The sequence below is a fragment of the Schistocerca gregaria genome, chromosome X (genome assembly GCF_023897955.1).
Source record: "Schistocerca gregaria isolate iqSchGreg1 chromosome X, iqSchGreg1.2, whole genome shotgun sequence".
NCBI lineage: Eukaryota > Metazoa > Arthropoda > Insecta > Orthoptera > Acrididae > Schistocerca > Schistocerca gregaria.
This window is the reverse complement of record NC_064931.1, coordinates 167024865-167046036: the sequence shown is the minus strand read 5'-3', so window position 1 is coordinate 167046036 and position 21172 is coordinate 167024865. Positions and strand designations below refer to the sequence as shown.

Below are 21172 nucleotides of genomic sequence, written 5' to 3'. Positions count from 1 at the left end.
ATGTAGTGTTTGGTCTTACAGTGAAAAAAAAAATGATTGCCTTGAATTGTTCCTCTGACTACGACTGAATAAAAATTTTAAATCCATAAATAGCTATTTGAGTCACTGTTAACTGTAAATATTGCCGAGTGTATCAGAGAGAAATAATCTGTGCTCTGAACTTCAAATGTTTTTAGCAGTTCCAATGGATAGTGAATATGAGTAACATGCTTGGCTAGGAAGATGATGTACATAAAATATTTTTTCATGTGCAGATTTTCTTAAAACTGTGCCATTGTTAAAAAAAGTTGTATAATACTCATTGTTCCTGTACTTCCTCACAGCCGCTAAAGGAAACAGGTGATGCTATATTTAGTTTAAAAAGTGTGTATTATGAAAAATTTAAGAACTGGTATTATTTTGTATGATCTGTTACCAAAGAAGCACCATTTTAATCTCCGCCCAATGCTATTAACCTTGCTTTTTCTCTTCTGTATGTACACCACAATGTTGTTTTGGGGATGTAACTACCATTTCATTCATTTAAAACTATAAAACATCACATTAGACTGACAGAAATATGTTTTTCACGAATGCTGGCCAGATCAAAGAATGAAATTAAATGGGAATAGTTACCTAACTACAGTGTCTTTAAATCAGAATTTATCATTCAGGCATTGCTGGTGCTACTGTAGTAATGACCCTCCATTTGAGGTGTGTGTAGTTACAGTGCTTATTGTAAATGATTCTCTTCTTAGATAACCCAAGAATCACATTTCCTTATTTTTATTAAAAAAGTAGAATTACTACAAAGATACAGAGTTGTTTCAAGTAAATCAGAAAGATACTTTCAAAAGTCTAGTCACGATAATTTCATCCATTCTGTATCTGTAAATGACCACACTGAATAATACGACGGTAGTCCACAAAGTAAGTTCCGTTTCTATTTCTATCCGTGGCAGCGCTACGATCGCAGTTCCGAGCATGTACGGCAGTTACTCTGACTCAATGAGAAGACATGTAAGACATTTTCAAATCGCTACTGCCGTAATGAGCTTTGTAGTGCTTCTTTATAATGTCACCCGTAATTGAAAATGCCATCGCGAGTGAAATCAGATATGAGATTCATTTTCTAAATGCAAAGAAAGTTAAACCAAAGGAAATTGATTGACAAATCTGTTAGGTTTATGGACAAAATGCTATGAGTGATTCAATGGTTAGAAGATGGGTCAGACTGTTCAATGAAGGACGTGATCAAGTATGGAGTGAACGCCCATCTGTGTTTACTGATGAACTGGTTCACACAATTGAAGAGGAGATTAAGCACAACCATAAGTTTACACGCAGTGCCCTTGCTATGAAAGTTCTGCAAATCTCACTATCACTAATTCATGAAATTGTTACAGAAAAACTGTAATTTCGGGAATTTTGCTCATGTTGGGTACCCAAATTTCTTACTGAACAACACAAAAAACAACGGTTGGGCAGTGCACTTCAGTTTTTGACACACTACAATAAAGAAATTGATGGTTTTCTTTCTCGAATAGTCATGGGGGATGAAACTTGGGTAAACAAAACAGCAATCAATGGAATGGAGGCACACTTCACCCCAACAAAGGTTAAGCCTAAGCAAATTGTGACACCTCTAAAAGTCATGTGCACCATTTTTTGGGACAGAAAAGGCATTTTGCTGATTGATTGGCCCCGTGGTAAGAAATCAATGCACATGGTTACTGAGAGACCATCAAGAAATTGTGCCGTGCAATACAGAACAAGTGCCAAGGATTACTGTGAAAAAGGTGTTTTTTTCCACAATAATGCCCAACCTCACAGCTCTTATGGATATTTCACTGGGATGCATTTGATCATCTTCTGTACAACCTGGACCTTGCTCTTAGCTCTCTTCTTACACCTAAAATCTGTCCTTGGTGGTCAACACTTCAATGACAATGACAAGCTAAAAGAACATGTTACCACATGGTTGAATACACAGGTGGCAACCTTCTATGAAAAAGGCATACAAAAACTTGTACCACGGTATGACAAGTGTCTACAAAATTTTAGAAGCTATATAAAAAAGTTGTTTAACAGTTGTAGATTTTTACAAGAAATATTTTTTCTGTGTCTGTGCACGTTTGTTTTATATAACCAAATGGAACTTGCTTTGTGGACATACCTCGTAAATTAATAACTGTGAAGATCTATAATCAAAAGTGATATCTATTTAATTATTTTAATCACATAATTGAAATTTTTGATTCTTCAATTATGAACTTTTTGTAACTGCATTTCATAGTTCACTTCCACCTTCATAGTTTAGTGGTCAGTGTGGCTGAATGTCATTTAAGGGGCCTGGATTTGATTACCAGCACAGTCAGCAACTGACAAACTCCCTGAAACGCTATGAAAGTTCTGCAAATCTAACTATCACTAATTCATGAAATTGTTACTGAAAAATCTGCCATATGCACATTTCACTTTCATAGTTCAAAAGTCAGAGAAGAAGGAAGAGTAACGTAAGTTGAGCATGGTCACTTGTGTTTATTTCATAGTGATGTAATGTCCTATGCAGAGAGTATGAATAAGTTGCAACATTGCTGTGAGTATAATCCATTGGCTACAATCTTTGGAAAAAGCATGGTTTGATAACATTTAACACAAACTTTGCTAACTGCTTGTAAAATTAATTTGAGGCAGTAATTAATCCTCTTGGAAAATAAAGTAGTAACGATGTAGGGAAGTAAGTAAGTTTATTTTTTTGGTATAGTAATATCTCCATATTGTCCATTGCATTATGATCTCACAATTAAGTGTGCGTCAGGAATATCAATGAAACATGAACATGAAAACTACAACTAAAACCACTGAAGATCACTTACTGCACTTATCAATTTCATATGCACATGCATGGGTTCTTTAGCTTTGGATATGAAAGGTCAAATAACAAACAACAGGTGTGGCAGTGAAATGAGATATTTGGCAACACTGGAAGTAGGAATCACAAAACGGGAGTGATGCCACTGACCGTGATATTTATGTTCAGTGGAGATACCATCATGGGCCAGTGAGCTATGTGTTGTTGCCATGAAGGTGATTTACAAAAATGACAACTAAGCAGCTATGCAGTGTATTTTTTGTACTCATTACAAACTCGCAAGTCAAGCCCCTGTCCCATCAGCACATGCTATCGAAGTACAAATACAGAACTTTGAGGAAATGGGTGATGAGGTGCAAAAGAGGGATGGAAGTACAAAATGGATGTGTACACTAGAGAATGTTGCAAGAACGGAAGGAGCCTTCAGCCGAAATTCCAGGCATTCTGCACAAAAGCATGTGCTGAAACTTAGGCAACAGATTGCAGTCTGTGGTGAATATAGCACAAATAACTTCAAAACTACCTATACAAAATTCAGATAGTGCAATAAACTGATGCAAATAAGCTCCTGAAAAAACTATTCTTTCACCAGAGGTTTTTGGGGTTCATGAACAACCACTCACATCTGTGCAACAATCTGACCATGAATGATGAGGCGTCAGGCTTTGCTGACAAAGAAAACTTTAGCGACTGATCATGTGAAAATCCTGAAATGCTTCATGAAACACAACTTTAGTCATAAAGTGGTGGTGTGGTGCAGTATATTAATGTTTGGAATTGTTGGGTGCTTTTTTTCTAAGACAACTGTGCTAATGCCAGTACTATGAACACAAAACATTATGTTCACATAGTGAAACACACCCTAATGTGACAATTTCCTGATCTTCCTGTAACTTTAGCCACATTCTTCCAACAAGTCCATACCTTGCAGGATTCCATTAACATGCTACAGAACATCTTTACTGGTCATCTGATCTCCAACAGTGGGGACATTTCCTGGCATCTCAGATCTTCCAGTGGACCCACCAAACGCCATCCAGGAACTGAAGGACCAATTCAGGAGGAAATTAATTGAAGTTCAGTGCCAGTCTTGCAAGATGTGAAGTCTAACTTCTTTAAGACATGAGATGTGTGGTCAGCTACATGACATCATTTCAAGTGATTGTCATCTTGAAGTGCAAGCATTCTAAACTGTTGTTTTATTTCTTTTCTAGCACTGTGAATAAATTTTTATTGGTGGTGGAGGTTTCAAGATCATCCATTTCACTGCCATACATGTTAGTAAGAAAATTAGAATAAGTGGCAAGGATGAGGAAAAATGTTAAGGAACTTCTGATATGAGATGTGTAGTTCCTTAGAGGTGGAGAGGGGAGAAGAGGGGAAGAAATGACAAAAAGCCTTATTGTGACTTTAACATGTTGACTGCCACATGCATAGTGACATGTTTCACCACCAGGCCAAACCAGGCACACAGTGTTAGGGGTGAGGCTCTGCTATGACCTCATGGCAGTCGTCATATTAATGAAGATTCCAGTAACTCCGTGCATACATTTCTTAATTTTCACTTTTGCAAAGATAAGCTGTTAGTAGGCAAGAGAAAGAAAGAATGTAAGGGAGAAAGATAAGAACAAAGAATTAAAGAAACTCGGTGTACAGTCTTGACAAATGCGGCATAGAATTGTCAGTGGTTACAGACAAACAGAACTGCATGAAATAACTGCAGAAATTGTTGTGGGACATGATGAAATTATCCGTTAGGACAGCATAGTTAAATTTGGTGTTTAATGGGCTATGGCAGGAGACAACAGATAGGAGTGCCTTTGCTAACAGCATGATATAGACTGCAGTGCCTCACCTAGGCTCATGACCATACTGATTGGACCCTAGATGACTGGAAAACTTTAGCCAGGTCAGATGAGTCCCTGTTTCAGTTGGTAAGAGCAGAAGGTAGGATTCTAGTGTGGTGCAGACCCCATGAAGCCATGGAGCCAAGTTATCAACAAGGCACTGTGCAAGCAGTTTGTGACTCCATAATGGTGTGGACTGAGTTTACACAGACTGGACTGGATCCTCTGGTCCAGCTGAACCAATGGTTGACGAAATGGTTATGTTCAGCTACTTGCAGGCCATTTGCAAACATATATGGACTTCATTTCTGTGGATGACAATTGACCATATCACCACACCACAATTGTTCATGATTGGTTTGAAGAATATTCTACACAATTTGAGCAAATGATTTGGCCACCTTAATCACTTGACATGAATCCCATCAAGCATTTATGGTACAAAATTAAAAGGTCAGTTTGTGCACAAAATCTTGCACCAGCAACACTTTTAGAATCATGGGTGGATGTAGAGGCAGCATGGCTCAATATTCCTGCAGGGAACTTCTAATGACTTGCTGAATCCATGCCACATAAAGTTGCTGCACTATGTCAGGCAGAAGGTGGTCTGACAATATATTGAGGGGTATCCCATGACTTCTTTCACTTCAGTGTATAAAGTGAACAGAAACTGGAAGTTCTGGAAGACCATATTTTCATCTAAAATAAACAAAGAAATATGTTATCCTAACATTATCTCTGTAACGAGAATTTGAAATGCGTGAGGTACCAGGTATGAGACCCGTTAGAAACATCACAGGTGTTGAAGACTTAGTCCCATTCCCCCTCCCCCGAGTTCTTTCTAGCAGATACAGTCTACCATATTTGGTGAGGTCATCATGCTCCTTTCAAGCAACCACAAGCTGATGTACAAACCTCTTCCTTACTGCCCATTACAATACGAAATTCACACAGAAATCTAAATCTCCTATGCTCTTGCAGTCATCCCCAAACTGTTTAGATAGTAAGTAGTAGATTCACATCAGTCATCTTTGCTTTGGTGAAATCACTGATGGTTCTCGCCCTGCACGTCCAGGGATAAGAATAGGCCAGAGGTATTCCTGTCTGTCATAAGAGGCAATTAAAAGGAGTTTCCCATGTTTCGGTCTTTATGTTACAGTCCCCTGTATGGTTTTGAACTCCATTCTTCAAAATTTTCCCAAAGATCAAGCCAATTGGGGAAGGGAGCCTTACATGGTGCATAATGTCCATCGTGCATTGAAATCTATAGCCCACTTCCTCATTGTCGCATCTCAGTCCAGCTCATTCCCCATCTCTTGGGTGAGGACACCTTCCTGGATGTGTTTTCCACCATGCATTGTGCAGTGTCACTTTCTGTGTCGACGATGACCATGGATTTCTTTGCACCTGATATCCAGCACGGTAGCCAGTCCGTTGTGGTGGGGCCGCTATGTACCGTGTTGGTTGTAGCTCCCTGACCGCACAGGTATCACTCTGCTCCCGGCAATGGCAGTCCTGCCAGGTTGCCTTTGCTGTGGCTACGTGGCACCTGTGGGTTGTGCCCCTGGTCTGGGTGGGTGGCACCAGGGAGAATGACAGACAATGAAGCGTAGTACATCATCTCTTGTTGGTGGTGGTGAAACATTAGATGTCTTTAAGCAATGACAAGTTCAATTCAACGCACAGAAGTGCAACCCCAAATCGTTCCCCTCCTTGGCCACACCATGGAAGGAACATCAGGCTAAGGATGGCAGTGGAACTTATTCGCCACGGTACCTTGTATGTTCGAGAGCTGATGGGCAATCTTTCATGACGATGAAGCCTCAGTTTTTTGTGGAGCATTTGGAGTTCAAGTTTGGGGAGGTGTGGGGATTGTCCAAAATGAGATGTGGGTCAGTATTGATCAAAACAGCATCCTCAGCCCAGTCACCAACGTTAATAGCTTGTGACAATCTGGCGGATGTTTCTGTAAGCATCACGCATCATAAGAGCTTAGATATGGTCTAGGGTATCCTATTTCACAGAGATGTTGTTCTGCAGTCTGGCGATGAGCTGGGCCCCAATTTAGAGTGGCGAGGTGTACATTTCGCTCCTGTAGTCATTCTGTTGTGGTACTACTGAATTTGCGATGTGTTCCTGAAAATAAATCAAAGATATACTGAATGTGTGGAAAGAACAAACATAAGTAGAGTAACATCACTGTATGTCAAATTAGTAAAGAATTAAGTATGTATTGATTAGTAACATGAATTTCCTGTGTAGAGTACACCACTCCATTGTCAATGAAGCACCTAGGAGTGAAAACTGCTGCATTTCAGCAAATATTAGGCTGTCAAATGGTGAAGCATATAATCAGCTAATCTGATAACATGTTGCATTTACAATGTAAATGGGCAGCTGCGGACAGTGATGCTAGTGTTTACCAAGAGTCATTTTATAGGTGCATCTTCAAGGCCTTAAGCATTTGTGACGAAGCAAGCTGGGATCTCTCTACTTCGTCTCTTCTTTTTCCACCTGCCTCCTTAAATTACTTTTATTTTAATTTTTGCCTACTTACCTTTACATGTATGAATATAATCTGCATTTCCATAAAAGAAAAATGCTGGGCCTCCACCTTAAGGAATATAGCACAAGGTCTCATTTTGTGCCTTCTTTTGTATATGTAATTAATTTCCTAATTTATTTTGACCATTCCTAGTTAAATTTTTGCTATAGGGTGAAATCAGTAATTGTTTTGTGACAGATTCTATTGTTGACTTATAAATAAATATAAATTCTGTAGTAAATATAAACATTTGGAAGAAAAACTACTCAGATTCTTAAAGTATCTATTTGGCTCTATTCAAAAACATATTAGCAAAGAATGAGTTATGAGTTTCATTGAATGAGTTAAATTTTAACTGTAATTTCTGTAACTCAAACAGTGAAAATGTAAAGCTTCAGTGCCTATATATAAAAAAAACTGATTTTTGGTGCTGAGACAGTCAGCCCATGGCCGATTTTCAGACAGGAATAATGTATTCATTAAATTAACAAAAATCCATCAACTCAACAGTGGAATAAGTGTAACACAAATAAGCCGTGTGTTATGACAATGTCTGTTCAATTTATTTGAGGAATAGTGTCACACATATCATATTATTCTGCAAGAACAGCCTAGTTAGGTTTTTACTGCTCATAGATATTCAATGGAAACTATTGCAGCAATATGCTGATGTTGCCTGCAACCTATTAGTGAGGCCTTTCATCATTAAGGAGGAATCAAACCCTTGCACTAAGATAAGTAGTGGAAGCAGTCATCACCAGGAATGTTTTGAATTGGCTGAGATAACCTATTACTTGCTGTATGTTAGAGGGTAGCTTCTCAAATATCTTCACACCATAGGATATAATTCCTAAGTTAGATTTCTGTCTTGTATTGATGGTGCAGATCACAGTTCAACTTGAACTGATTTTTCACAGCCACACTACAGTTCTTTCTTGACACCTATATACCCACTATACTGACTGATATTTTTTTACCCACCAGACAGCATTCTCAGGTACAGTATGATGCACAGGATGGGGAGAGCCAACTGTTGCCTTATCATCAGATGGTGCATGTTTGCAGCACTGCTGGAGAGGTGCAGCTGTGGCCAGGTGTGAATTGTACATACTTCTCACTACATTCAGTGTGTTCATGTTTTGTTCTCTGGCCATACCTACATGAGCCACAACAATGCTGGAAATATGCAATAAATATGTCCCATCTGATGATAAATCGCTTGTGAGTTCAAAACCGGCCATGGTAAATAGCAACTGAAGAATAAAATCAAGGGCACCTGCCTGCTGCAAACCTTTACACAATTTTAAACGTGAACTGAAATTGCTTCTTCTGGCAAAATCAGCCTGAAGAGAGGTATTTAACAAAAACCTTGTGGCATAAGACTACGATTGCTTGGGCTATTTAGAACTAGATGTCAATATTCCTTCAGAGTAACATGAGCAGTGGCAGAAACCATTATGTTCATTATTATTACTTTTCTGCCAGTGAGATAGCTGGTAATCTGTAAGTGGCTAGAAAGTAGACACAGAGTGTAAAATCAATGTAACCTACACCATTTTGGTACAACAGACCAATGATCCTTGAAACATAGCATTATTTCTAGTTAGACACACAAACTATATCTGAAGAACAAATTCAGTCTATATAAAGGGATCTACTGCTCTAACTATTATAAAAGGTAGATTGGCAAAACAATAACATGACTCCACCCACCTGTTTTGAACAGTGATGACATGGTTTAAACTATGTCAAGCAAATACAATATGGTGACCATGACATCACTTATTACAACTGCAAACAAACATAAATAACATGTTAAGTATTTAACTCCAACAACAGAATGAAACTGACAGGAGAACTGAATGACGAAGGTGGTTTTGGGCGCGGACAAATATACAACAGTAAGAATTGATTGTGTGGATCATGAAATCCTCTTAGATAAGCTGAAGTACTATAGAATGAATGTTTCAGTACACAGATGGTTCACTTCATATTTAACTGGTAGAATGCAGAAGGTTGAAACAGTAAACCCACATAGTACACAAAGGGCATCAGATTATTCAGACTGGGGATGTATCAAGAATGGGGTACCACAGGGTTCTGTCTTGGGGCCTTTATCGTTTTTAATATATGCCAATGACTTGCCTAATTATATTCATGAAGATGCAAACTTGGTTCTCTTTGCAGATGACACAAGTATTGTAATCAAGCCTAAAAAGCAAGAATCAGCTGAGGAAAATGCAAATAATGTTTTTCAAAGAGTTATTAGGTGGTTTTCCGCTAATGGACTTCCACTAATGGACTGTACATACAGTTAAGTACAGGGAAAGGCATAACACCGGAAATAAATATAGAGTGTGGGGGAAAATCTTTAGCTAAAGCAGATTGTTCAAAATTTCTGGGTGTCTGTATTGATCAGAATTTAAACTGGAAGACACACATTGACAATCTACTGAAACGATTGAGCTCAGCTACCTATGCTATTAGTGTCATTGCAAATTTTGGAGACAAGCACATCAGTAAGTTAGCTTACCATGCATATTTTCATTCATTGCTTTCTTACGGAATAATCTTTTGGGGCAATTCATCACTAAGAAAGAAGGTATTTATTGCAGAAAAACGTGTTATCAGAATAATGTCTAGGGCTCATCCAAGATCATCTTGTAGACAATTATTTAAAGAATTAGGGATATTGCCAGTAGCTTCACAATATATATACAGCCTAATGAAATTTGTTGTTAGTAACCCAGATCACTTCAGAATTAATAGCACAGTCCACAGCTACAATACTAGGAGACAGGGTGACCTTAACTACCGTTCATTGAATTTGACATTGGCACAAAAGGGGGTGAATTATACTGCCACAAAGATTTTTGGTCAATTGCCAAACAATATCGAAAGTCTGACAGACAACCAATCGGCATTCAAAAGTAAGTTAAGGGAATTCCTGAATGACAACTCCTTCTACTCCATAGATGTATTTTTAGACATAGGCCAAAGAAATACAGTAAGCATTAACAATTGTACCGTATATAAGACTAACAATGATTATTTGGGATAAATGAATCTTGTGTACTTTGACACGTTCCACATCATTGCAAAAGAATTGTGTTCATGATCCATGGAACAAGTAATATAACTAACTAACTAACATTACAGCAAAACAAAAATTTGCCCAAAAATCAAGCACATGAAATCTTCAAAATTTAACACAAAAAATTACAAAAACAAAATCTATTGGTGCTGTAAATTTTGATATCTCAAATGAGGACTAAATTACCAGCAACCCATACACAACTAAAATACTCAACACCACAATTTTCACCTACATAGCTCCAAAAAAGCCCTCGATACCAGGAACCAACATACAACTCTACAACATGGTGTTGCAAATTTCACTTCATCCATAATCCTCAAGCAAAGGTCTTGATATCGTGAACTTGCACACAACTCCAAAACCCAATGACGCAAATTGATCTATATAGCACCAAAAAAACAAATCCCACTGTACAAAAAGCAACACACTCAAATGCTAAAATCTATTTTCCACACTTTCACTTACTCTACCTAAAGCAAAGACCACAGTACAACAAACCAAACCATGCCCACATGAGTAATATCAGAAACATATTCTAATGGTACATCAATAACCATGATACCAACCAATCACAATCCAACACAGTTACCAAAATTTATGAAAAATTGCGTCATCAGTGGCAAAAATGAGTCATCACTAATTTCAATATACACAAAGAAACTATAGTCCATAAACTCATACCATACATAGTGTAGTACCAATGTTCGATACCGCACTTGTAAGTGGTTGAAGTTATCGACCACGATCCATATTAGTATGATTGGACCCACAAACTGCGACCAGTGACGCTCCGTGGCTTGTATCACGTTTCTAGCGAGCTCTCATCCCCTCTTGCTCGGGACGTCAAGTAGTTAAACCTTCAGCTGATAGGAAGCAACCTCTAACAAGGCACTTAGTAACGTATGGCCCAAACGAGGTCACAATAGCTATCTGTTTTAATTGTATGTATGCAGCCAAAAAGAATCCTGTACAACCAGTTAAGTACAAAATATATTATTTTTTTACCAATGACTTTTAATTATTTTAGTCATTGCACATCCAGACCATTCAGCCAGCACGTTATTGACCTTACTGACAAACCTGCTGTGATTTATATGTTTCTATATAGTATTGGCCACCAGTCAACACTGGCGACAACTCGTTCATCGTGGTCATAACAGTTGGCAACAAGGTTAAAGGTACAGATTTTTTGGAAAGCGGAACAGTGAAAGCAGCACTATTTATACATGTTTACAGACTATATACCCTGCTGTGCCACCCATCCTTTCCACATGGTATGATTGATGAGTGCATGACATTTTTTTCCTACTCCCGTTCGTGATTATTTGCTTTCGTTGTGATGGCAAATTCAGAGGCAGAAATGTTATGATTACAGAATCAGCAGCCCAACGCACTACTGCACACATTGGGACCACTCGTCCAGGGACAACAACAAGCTGTGCCACAAGTACTGGCTGCACAGGAGCCAGCTGTACAGCGGGTCACAGCCCCGCCGTTTCGAGCATTTGACTTCAGCGTGGAAAGATGGCAGGAGTGACATGTGCAGTTTTCACACCACCTTGCAGCATATGACATTCAACGTAAAACACGGCTGCATGTGCTTTTACCTTGTGTTGGCGTAGCATCGTACCTCATTCTCCTCAAACTCTTCCCGAGAAGTTCTCCTGATCAGCACAGTTACGAAGAACTTGTTCAGGAATTAACTGATTATTACAAGGAAAGTGTGAATGTTGTCACTCAGCAGTACAAATTTTTCCGCACAAAACGTGTACCTCATCAGAATTACCATGAGTGGGTAGCCAATTTGCAAGGCCTCACTTGCGACTGTGGCTTTTCATGTTCTTGTGGCATATCATATTCTGACATAAGGGTACAGGACGCTAATGTGCAGAACGTGTCCAGCACACGCATTAGAGAGCAAATTCTTAAATTATCCAACCCCAATTTAGAACAAGTGTTGGACAGGCAGAACACGTTGAATTTTGCTCCAAATTCTTTTGAATCATCTCCCACTGTCTGACAGGTTAGCAAGCTGGCTGCACGTGCATCACACATACATGATGCTGTACAGGCTCGGCGCGCGGCTGCTTTGCGCTCATGACCATCGTGCAACGCTGTGTGCCTTTTTGCAACAAGAAGGGACATGCCCAGGCAGTGTGTCTCAAAATACAAAAATCTAATGCTCCATATTACGTTTCCAGACAAAGTAGCTTCCACCGGAACGGTTTCCAAAATAATACTTCCTATCACAATGAGCCGTAAGCAATGGAAATAAATGTTGTACATTCGCCTCCAGTACCTGTGACATTGCCCGAGTGTGTGAATTTTCTTTGTGATGCCAATGCAAGCAGACGTAAGGAGACCCGTCACACACAATCTGCCTGTCAACACAAGCCAGTGCACACTGCTTCTCAGAATGCTTTTTTTCGCTGATGGCAGAACAAACTTTTTATAAACTTGAACATTCAGAATCATATGATTCCTTTTCAGTTGGACACTGGAGCTTCTGTTACACTCATGAATCACAAAACTTATGAATTGCTTGGTTCACCTCCATTGAGTAACGCAAATGTTACGTTAGCTACCTACAGAGGTCAAAGTATCCAGGTTTTACGACTGCAAACTCAAGTGATTTCTTTTCATGTACTGTGTTCACCCTCATCTGTAAACATTTCTGATCTTGATTTATTTGATGTATTCTCCTTAATTATGCACGATGACATACTAGCAGTCACTAAACGTGTTCCCACCAAAAGTGTTTCCGAACTAAGTCAAGAGTTTGCTGAAATTTTTTTCCCCAGGTTTAGGGCGCGAGACGAATTTTCAGACGCATATTGAATTGAAGGACAATCCACAGCCTAAATGTTTCCGCTCTTACACAGTGCCTCACGTGCTTTCTAGATGAAATTGCTAAAACACTGCATGCACTTGAGGAACAAGGAGTGATTGAACCAGTAACAGCATCACTATGGGCTTCACTGTTTGTTATCTTAACAAAACCATCAGGCAGATTGCCGCCATCAATCCTCAACTTGTTGTTTCAACATTTCCTTTGCCACGTCCACAAGACTTGTTTGACAAATTGTGTCAAGGTAAATATTTTTCCAAGTTAGATTTCAAAGATGCATATCTTAAAATTCCTGTGGATGACGAATCCAACAAAATTCTCGTCGTGAAAATGCATTTAGGTCTCTACAAATTTAAGAGGCTTCTGTTTGGATGAGCCTCTGCACCTGCACTATTTCAGCAGTACTTACAGACTCTTTGTGCATCGATTTCTTCAGTGTGTAATTACCTAGATGACATCGTAGCTTCTGGTTCTACACAGCATGAACATTTGCATAATTTGAGACAGTTATTTGAAGTGTTACATGAGAATGGACTTAAACTCAATAAGGACAGGTGTACATTTTTTTTTCTGAACAGTTATCCTACTTAGGACATGTAATAAACTCTCAAGGCATCCATCCAAATCCGGATCATGTAAGAGCAATATCAGAGCTACCAGCATGCAAGACAGTTAAATAATTACAATCCATCCCTGGAAAGCTCAATTATTATCATGAGTTTTTGCCTCTCGCATCATCTCTAGCAGCATCATTACATCGACTATGTTGAAAGAACGTTTCGTTCAATTGGTCGCCTGAATGCGAATGTGCCCTTCAGCAGCTTAAATCTACATTGTTATCTAGTACATAACCTCTTGGTCTCATCGTTGATGCTTCCGATTTTGGGATCGGAGCTGTTCTTCCTCACAAAATTGGTTTTCGCAATTGCCTCCTCTGCACAGCGTAACTACTTGCAGATCTATATGGAAGCTCTTGCTTTGATTTTTGGACTCACAAACACCCAGGCCAACACACTATCCAGATTGCCAATAGCTGAAGACTTACTGTTTGACTCTTCCGAACAGGCTTGTATGTCCACTGGTGTGCAAAATGATGATGTAGTAGAAAGTTTTCCTGCTGACTTTTGTCGTATAACCACAGTAACAGTTAACAACCTAGTATTAAGTGTTGATTTGCGTCATGTCACTAAGCAATAGCCTTTGTCTTAAATTTGGATCGAAGAACCATTGGTTCCTTTTTTTTTTTTTGTGCAGACGACTTTTTGACCAATGTGGCATCATCTTGCTCTGCACAGAGAACAATCAGTCTCATGTTATTGTTCTTCATTCTTTGCAGTCACTGTGCTACGGCTTCTTCACCAAGGTCATTAGGGTATCGTACAGACAAAACAGTTAGCTCACCGTCACTGTACCTAGTTTGGTATTGTTGCTGACACCCAAGATTTGTTGTTCTTGTTCTGTGTGTGCAGAAAACAATCCGCACCACCGTAGAAAATTTTCTCTTGGCCTAAGGCAACTTTGCCACAGAACAGCTTGCATTTAGATTTCGTTGATCCTGTTTGGGACGCACGATGGGTAATTCTTGTTGATTCTTTTAGCAGTTTTCCATCTGTTGTTCACATGTCATCAACATCATCTGCTACCATCAAGTACTTGTCTTCTATATTTAGCATAGAAGGATTTCTACAAGTCATTGTCACCGACAATGGACCTCAATTTGTGTCTGCAGGGTTTAAAACCATTTGTGAAGCTAATGGTATTCAGCATTTAACTTCAGCACCATTCTCCCCTCAATCGAACAGAGCATTTGTTGCATCCCCCACACCATTTTTCTTTGCCATGGCAGACCCACAAATTCTTGCCAGATGATATTGTCTATTTTCGTCATTCCCACAGCAATCGCCGATGGTTGAAAGGGTGCATCCTTCGCCATCTTGGCTGTGCCATGTTTGTCATATCAGATCCATCTGGTGAGGCATGCACGCATCAGAAGCAGATGCGTCTCATTAGCCGTGGGGTCTCTGCCACTTGCCCTATGTTTCCAATGTCGGCTCCGTCGGGGCTGCCCTTGCAGGGCCCTCTTCCTTGCTCTCCTCACCCCTGGGTGCCAGCGCCCGTAGCTTCGCCTTTGCCACGCGATGATGCGCCAGCGTGGATACCATGTCTCACAGTGGGGTCGCCCGCAGTGCCATAAACGCTGCGGGGACCAGATGACCATATGGACCAGGTGCCTTCAACTGCAGTCAGGCTCGCCACTTGTTCGATTACAACAGCATGGCGTCCTGCATGTGGCGGTCATAAGCCATATTCAACAGCCGTTTGCAGATTTGCGAGGGAGGAATGTGGTATCAACGTATGATACCACAACTGTCAGGGGTGGAAGTTATCCATTGCGGTCCGTATTAGTATCATTGTACCCATGAGTAGCTAGCGCTGCTCTGTGGCTTGTGTCAAGTTTCTAGCAAGCTCTCGTCCACTCTTGCTCGGAATGTCAAGTAGTAAAGTAGCATAGCCTTCAGCTGATAGGAGGCAACCTCTAACAAGGCACTTGGTAACGTATGGCTTAAATGAGGCCTCAATAGCTATCTGTTTATAATTATATGTATGAAGCCAGGACGAATCCTGAACAACCAGTTAAATACAATATATATAATATTTTCCAACGACTTGTAATTATTTTAGTCATTTCAGATCCAAACCATGCAGCCAGCACCTTATTGACATTACTGACAAACCTGCTGTGATTTATATGTTTCTATTTAGCACTGGCCACCAGCCAACACTGGCGACGACTCGTTCATCGCCATCATAAAACATATAATAAAAGCAAAAATATCTCCCACTGCAACACATAATGACCTACTCATATATATCTGTATCTTATTCACAATTGAAGAAAAAAGAAAAAAATAATATTAAATCTCTGACCATAAGAAACACATTCCATTAATATTTCCAAACATAAAAATGAATCCATCAGCCACAATGTGAAAATTCAAACTATCTCAGCAGAAATTCGTCCAATAGCAACCTGAAACATTCAATTCATGTCAATCAACTCACTAACATACATCTAGCACACAAGAGCGCCCCTAAATACTACAACACACCATCTACAAACACAGACAGACTCAGCAACATCAAACCTCACCATGACATTACCACCACATCACAGGTATGTAACAGGTCTAAGCAGATGGGTGTAGCATCAGCACCTGACCTTGAGCAAATAGCGTGACAGTAGCCTCAGATAGTAAATCTGAGGCGGAAAGCAAAAAGGGACCTCTTGTCGGAAGAGTAAAATTTTCAGTACAGGCAAAAACATTCAATAATGTGTAAAATATCAATTTTCGTTTTTAAAAAATATTATAACAGTTTACTTCATTCTGAACACAGTCATATTGATTTGAAACTTGTTTGAATGCAACAAAAGTCAATTATATCATTAAAAACAATCAATGTCAGTCTTCCGAAAAGGGACCTCTTGTCGTTATTGGAAAATAAAATTGGTTCGACAAGAGGTCCCTTTTCTAAATATCGCAGCTATACATGCAGTACTTCACAAAATAGCACCTATTAAATTTTAGAAGCCTTTTAAGGAGCTCAGAGTAAGTTCGTATAAAAGAAAACTGTTTTGTGATTTCAATAATGCCAAACAACACACATGGTCCTATTTTTGCGAATGCCTACAGATATTGCCAATGTATAGTTGGTAGCCCTCAAAGAACAGCTGGCAGCTGACGTTACAAATTCGTGTTTACAGCTTGCTCAGTTTAAAGTATACAATGTGTGAAGATAGAATTGTGAAAGCACTAAACGATACTGGTCTTGGTGGTGATTTATATGATAAAAGTTTACAAAGTATTTCAAGATGATTTTTCTGAAAGAATGCCAAGTAGAGACGAATCAAGTGATGAGGAACTGGAATCTCAAGGTGATGAGTCAGTTAACCTATTTGATATTTCTTTATTACAAGACATTCTGAAGTTTAATGAAGCCTTAGGTAACAACGATAATGTTACTGATAATGTTATTATTGAAATAGAACGAAATGTTAATAGTGATTAAGTTGTAGATGAGAATGATGGTGCTCAAGACTTTGACCTGGTAGTAACTGATGACTGCATAAATTTAATTGACTCTTTTGATGCTGACAGAGACTATGCCCTCGTTTCAGAGTTTTTAAAAGCAGGTTGCGGGTGCAAAGAAGAATGTTGCAATTGCTGTTCAGTTGATGAATATTTGGAAATGCGTCATGAATGTGCTGAGATTTATCATTATGAGAACAATGTCAACACATTAGATCAAGTTATTTTAGGCCAATTGCGGTGTGTCACTTCAGATTCTTCTTTAACAGCTCGTAAACATAAAGTACAAACTGAGAGGAAACAATCACAAAGTAAATACTTAGTAAAAGGTCGGCAAGTTTGTACAAACACTTACATGTTTTCCAACAATGTTAAAATTAAAAGACTAAAGCGCTGTAACAAAAATGTATAATGATACAGGACTGATTGTCAAAGCTCATGGTAATGCAAGAAAACTTCCTAAGAAGATGACTTCTTTTTCTGATTCAGAGTTTGTTGTAAGGTTTTTACACAATTACTCAGAACAATATGCCATAATTTTATCAGGCAGAAGTAGCACTCAGTATAAACCAAATTTCAAGCTTCTACCTTCAAGTGACGATAAAGCCAAAATCTTTGAAACTTATATGGCTTCCTTTACAAATGATAATCCCATAAAACCAGTATCAAGTAGAGTGTTTTGTAATATTTGGAAAGAGATATGCTCAAAAATAGTTGTCATGAAGCCCAAATCAGATCTCTGTGCATTTTGTCAACAGCATTTCACTTCAGGAACTGCAATGGCATCATTGCCTGAAGAAACTAAAATGGAAATTATTGAAAAAATGAGGTCCCATCTACAACTTGTTGCAAAAGAAAGAGTGTTTTATAAGGGAACTATCAAAAAAAAAAAAAAAAAAAAAAACGGAAAAATTTGAAGATGGTGATAGAAGTTGAGCACACTACAGTTTTGACATGGCCCAGCAGGTTCACCTACCAACTAACCAGTTGCAGCCTGGACCTATTTAGTTCTTGGTTCCATTCAGAATAGGAATATTTGGGGTTATGTGTGAGACTGTGGACAAACAAGTAAACTATCTACTCCCAGAAAGTGTATGAACAACAATGGGATCCAACACATGTTAACTCAGCTGTTGCTGTTGGTAATGATATAGGTGAAGTTAATGTGATTACATAACACTTATTGTGAAGCATCAATTAAAAAAACTCCAAACCACTTGACAAGACATTTTAAGTGTAATATATATGCAGAATTTGTTTCTTAAATATGTAAAGTTCAGCAATGATAATAAAGTGAAACTTTAAAAGCCCATATCTCAAAACAGCTCTTTTATATAATAAATATTCAACCCGCCATAACTTCCACAAATTTAGAGATAGAAATAAAATTATTTTACAGGTTGTTCAGAATTTAATGCTGAATGTAAAAACTACAAAAAATCAAATTCCTAAATTTTCGACAAGAGGTCCCTTTTCGCTTTCCGCCTCACAAATATTGATGAGGCAATGACTGCCAATTGGCAAGAAAACAGGACTAAATTATCTAGAAAGAAGCTTAATTACTGTTGAAAAATTTTTTCAGTGTTTGCATCTTCTTGATACAACCCAAAAAGGTCAGCACTACCTGTTTTGCACTTAGAAAACTTTCTCACTGTACTGGCCCACAAACAAGACTGACAGCACGTATTATTCAATCTGTCCTACATTTACTCCCCACTGGTACTTCAGAGTAATAATAAACAGACGCTGATTTTCTGAATGTAAGCCCATACATTCGCATAAGCCCTTACCTGCTACTTCAGTATCATGTTTTGCAAATGCAATTCTCTCACAGTATCTACTGTTTAGCTGCATGTCACTTTCTGCTTTTAGCACGTCTCATCGTTAAACGCTTCAGTGACTGAAAATAAAGTTCAAGAACTTCACTACTTAACAACTCAAAATGTTTGAATGAGAGTTAACTTTCAAGAAGCCTTCCAACAAACATATAAACAGTACTAAGTTGCATACCAACATAGCTTTGTACTCTTTAATATAAGCTTACAACTATGAAACTAAATCTGCAGTTTATAACGTTCTCAGTACAACGCTGTACTTGCAGCTTGAGCACATACGACACAGTATTAAATAAATCCTATACATTTATATTCTACGGGAAAATACGATATGGCAACCACAATAATTTTAACTGATAAACTTACTTAACTCCCGTAATGTCAATGTATATTACGTTTCCTATTCTCTCTCCAACAATTTAGTGTTCTGCTTTTCGTATCTTATAAATCGGAACAGCACAAAGCCTACGGCGGAGTTACCAAAACAATAACAAACACAGACCTTTCCGCTGGCCAAAATTTTCGTCTTCAAAGTTTATACTCACAACGCCTTCAAACTAGTATCTATGGTCGAAGCCTTCAAATGGGTGTGGTAACTTCGGAGAACTATATCACTTCCCCTTGTTTCGCTGTCATTAAAGTCTTATGCGATTCACCGCCAAACACGGTACTTGTATCGCTTTATTAAATATTTAAAAATATTGCAAAACAAAGTAAATTGACTAATTCAACGAAAGCTGGGTCCATGGAAATACAAGTGTAATAAATATTGTGCAATGGGTCGACACTCGTTAACTATCGATAGTTGTGTGCGTCAATCTTGTAGCCTATAAATAGCGGCTCCTCGGCGCTGCAGTTGATTGAGAAATTTGAAGTACAGCAGAGTCAAAAGCAGTAGCAATTGTCGTAAATTTGTTTGTAGTGTGAACGTAGAAATTGAAACGTTGGTGTGGGAAACCACTTTAACTCCGCCTGCAGTTACTGTTGGAGTGAATTAAGTAGCTCTGCAGTTGCTGTTGCCGGTCCCAAGCCCGGAGAAAGGAGGAGGGTTGGCGAAGCGCAGAAGCCGTAAAAGAATCGACATAAAATAGTTGGAGAGATCCTTTTGAGCTTAGTACCATAGTCGTAATGACGACTACGATAATAATATTGATTAACCCACACAATTTCAACGAGCGTAACAAGCAGGAATGTTGGAGCTTACCCAAACTCTTCAACCGAAAGCAATTACTTCTGGGCATAACCGTTTCTATTGAATAAAACTTTTCCTGGTTATCGCTATTCTTACAACAGCAAAATATAACAGTTTACGAATGGATAACTTGCACACCCTCCGCGCTTGTGCCAATTCCTGCTATTATCTGTCAGTGTAGCAGCGCCAAAGGACTTGTCAGTACGTAACGACAGCGTGTTTAGTTTGGAAGTCGAGACAAAGTTATTGTAGTAGTGGTCACAAGGAATCGGATATTCCAACCACTGCTTCTCAGTATATTTATTCCTTGATGAAATTTGTTGAAAATAATGTGTCTACAACCAATTGCTTAATATATAGTATCAAAACTAGTGATAAGAACAGTGTACATAAAAACCAACAATCACGTACCTTGGCCCAAAAAGGCGCCCAATATTCAGGAACACACAGATTCAGTTAACTGCCAGCAACCATTAAAAACTTTGTTTCAGATGAAGTACTGCTTAATCAGAGTTTGAGTGGCGTTTTGGTAGGAAACTCATCTACTTTGTAGACGAATATCCTAACAGGGATAGTTAGACCAGCTTTAGTAAAAATTTCTGTTTTGATAACACTTAGTCAAAACAGTTAATATTAGGTATGATGATAAATTTATCAAATATTTATAACTAGGTTTCATTCTGATATTGTATGAATTCCGTAAATATTAGCAGTTCCAATTTATTGTAATATGGTCACATCAAAAATCTCATCAAAGCAGTCAATAGAAATTGTGAATTAAATTTCATTATGGGGCTTTAAATTTCTAGTAATGGAATAACAATATCTTTGTGTAAACTTCACAGTCAAGTAGATTACCACATAGT

The 21172-nt window shown here is 38.6% G+C and overlaps 1 long non-coding RNA gene across 1 annotated transcript; it reads right to left on the bottom strand.

Annotated features, from left to right (window-relative positions):
• Positions 1-749: 749 nt before the first annotated feature.
• LOC126299270 (uncharacterized) lies at positions 750-19656 on the bottom strand. The gene is made up of 3 exons (XR_007552770.1): positions 19481-19656; positions 19070-19179; positions 750-6837 (listed from the first exon to the last, which is right to left on the bottom strand). It is a non-coding gene; the product is annotated as an uncharacterized LOC126299270 (long non-coding RNA).
• Positions 19657-21172: the final 1516 nt, after the last annotated feature.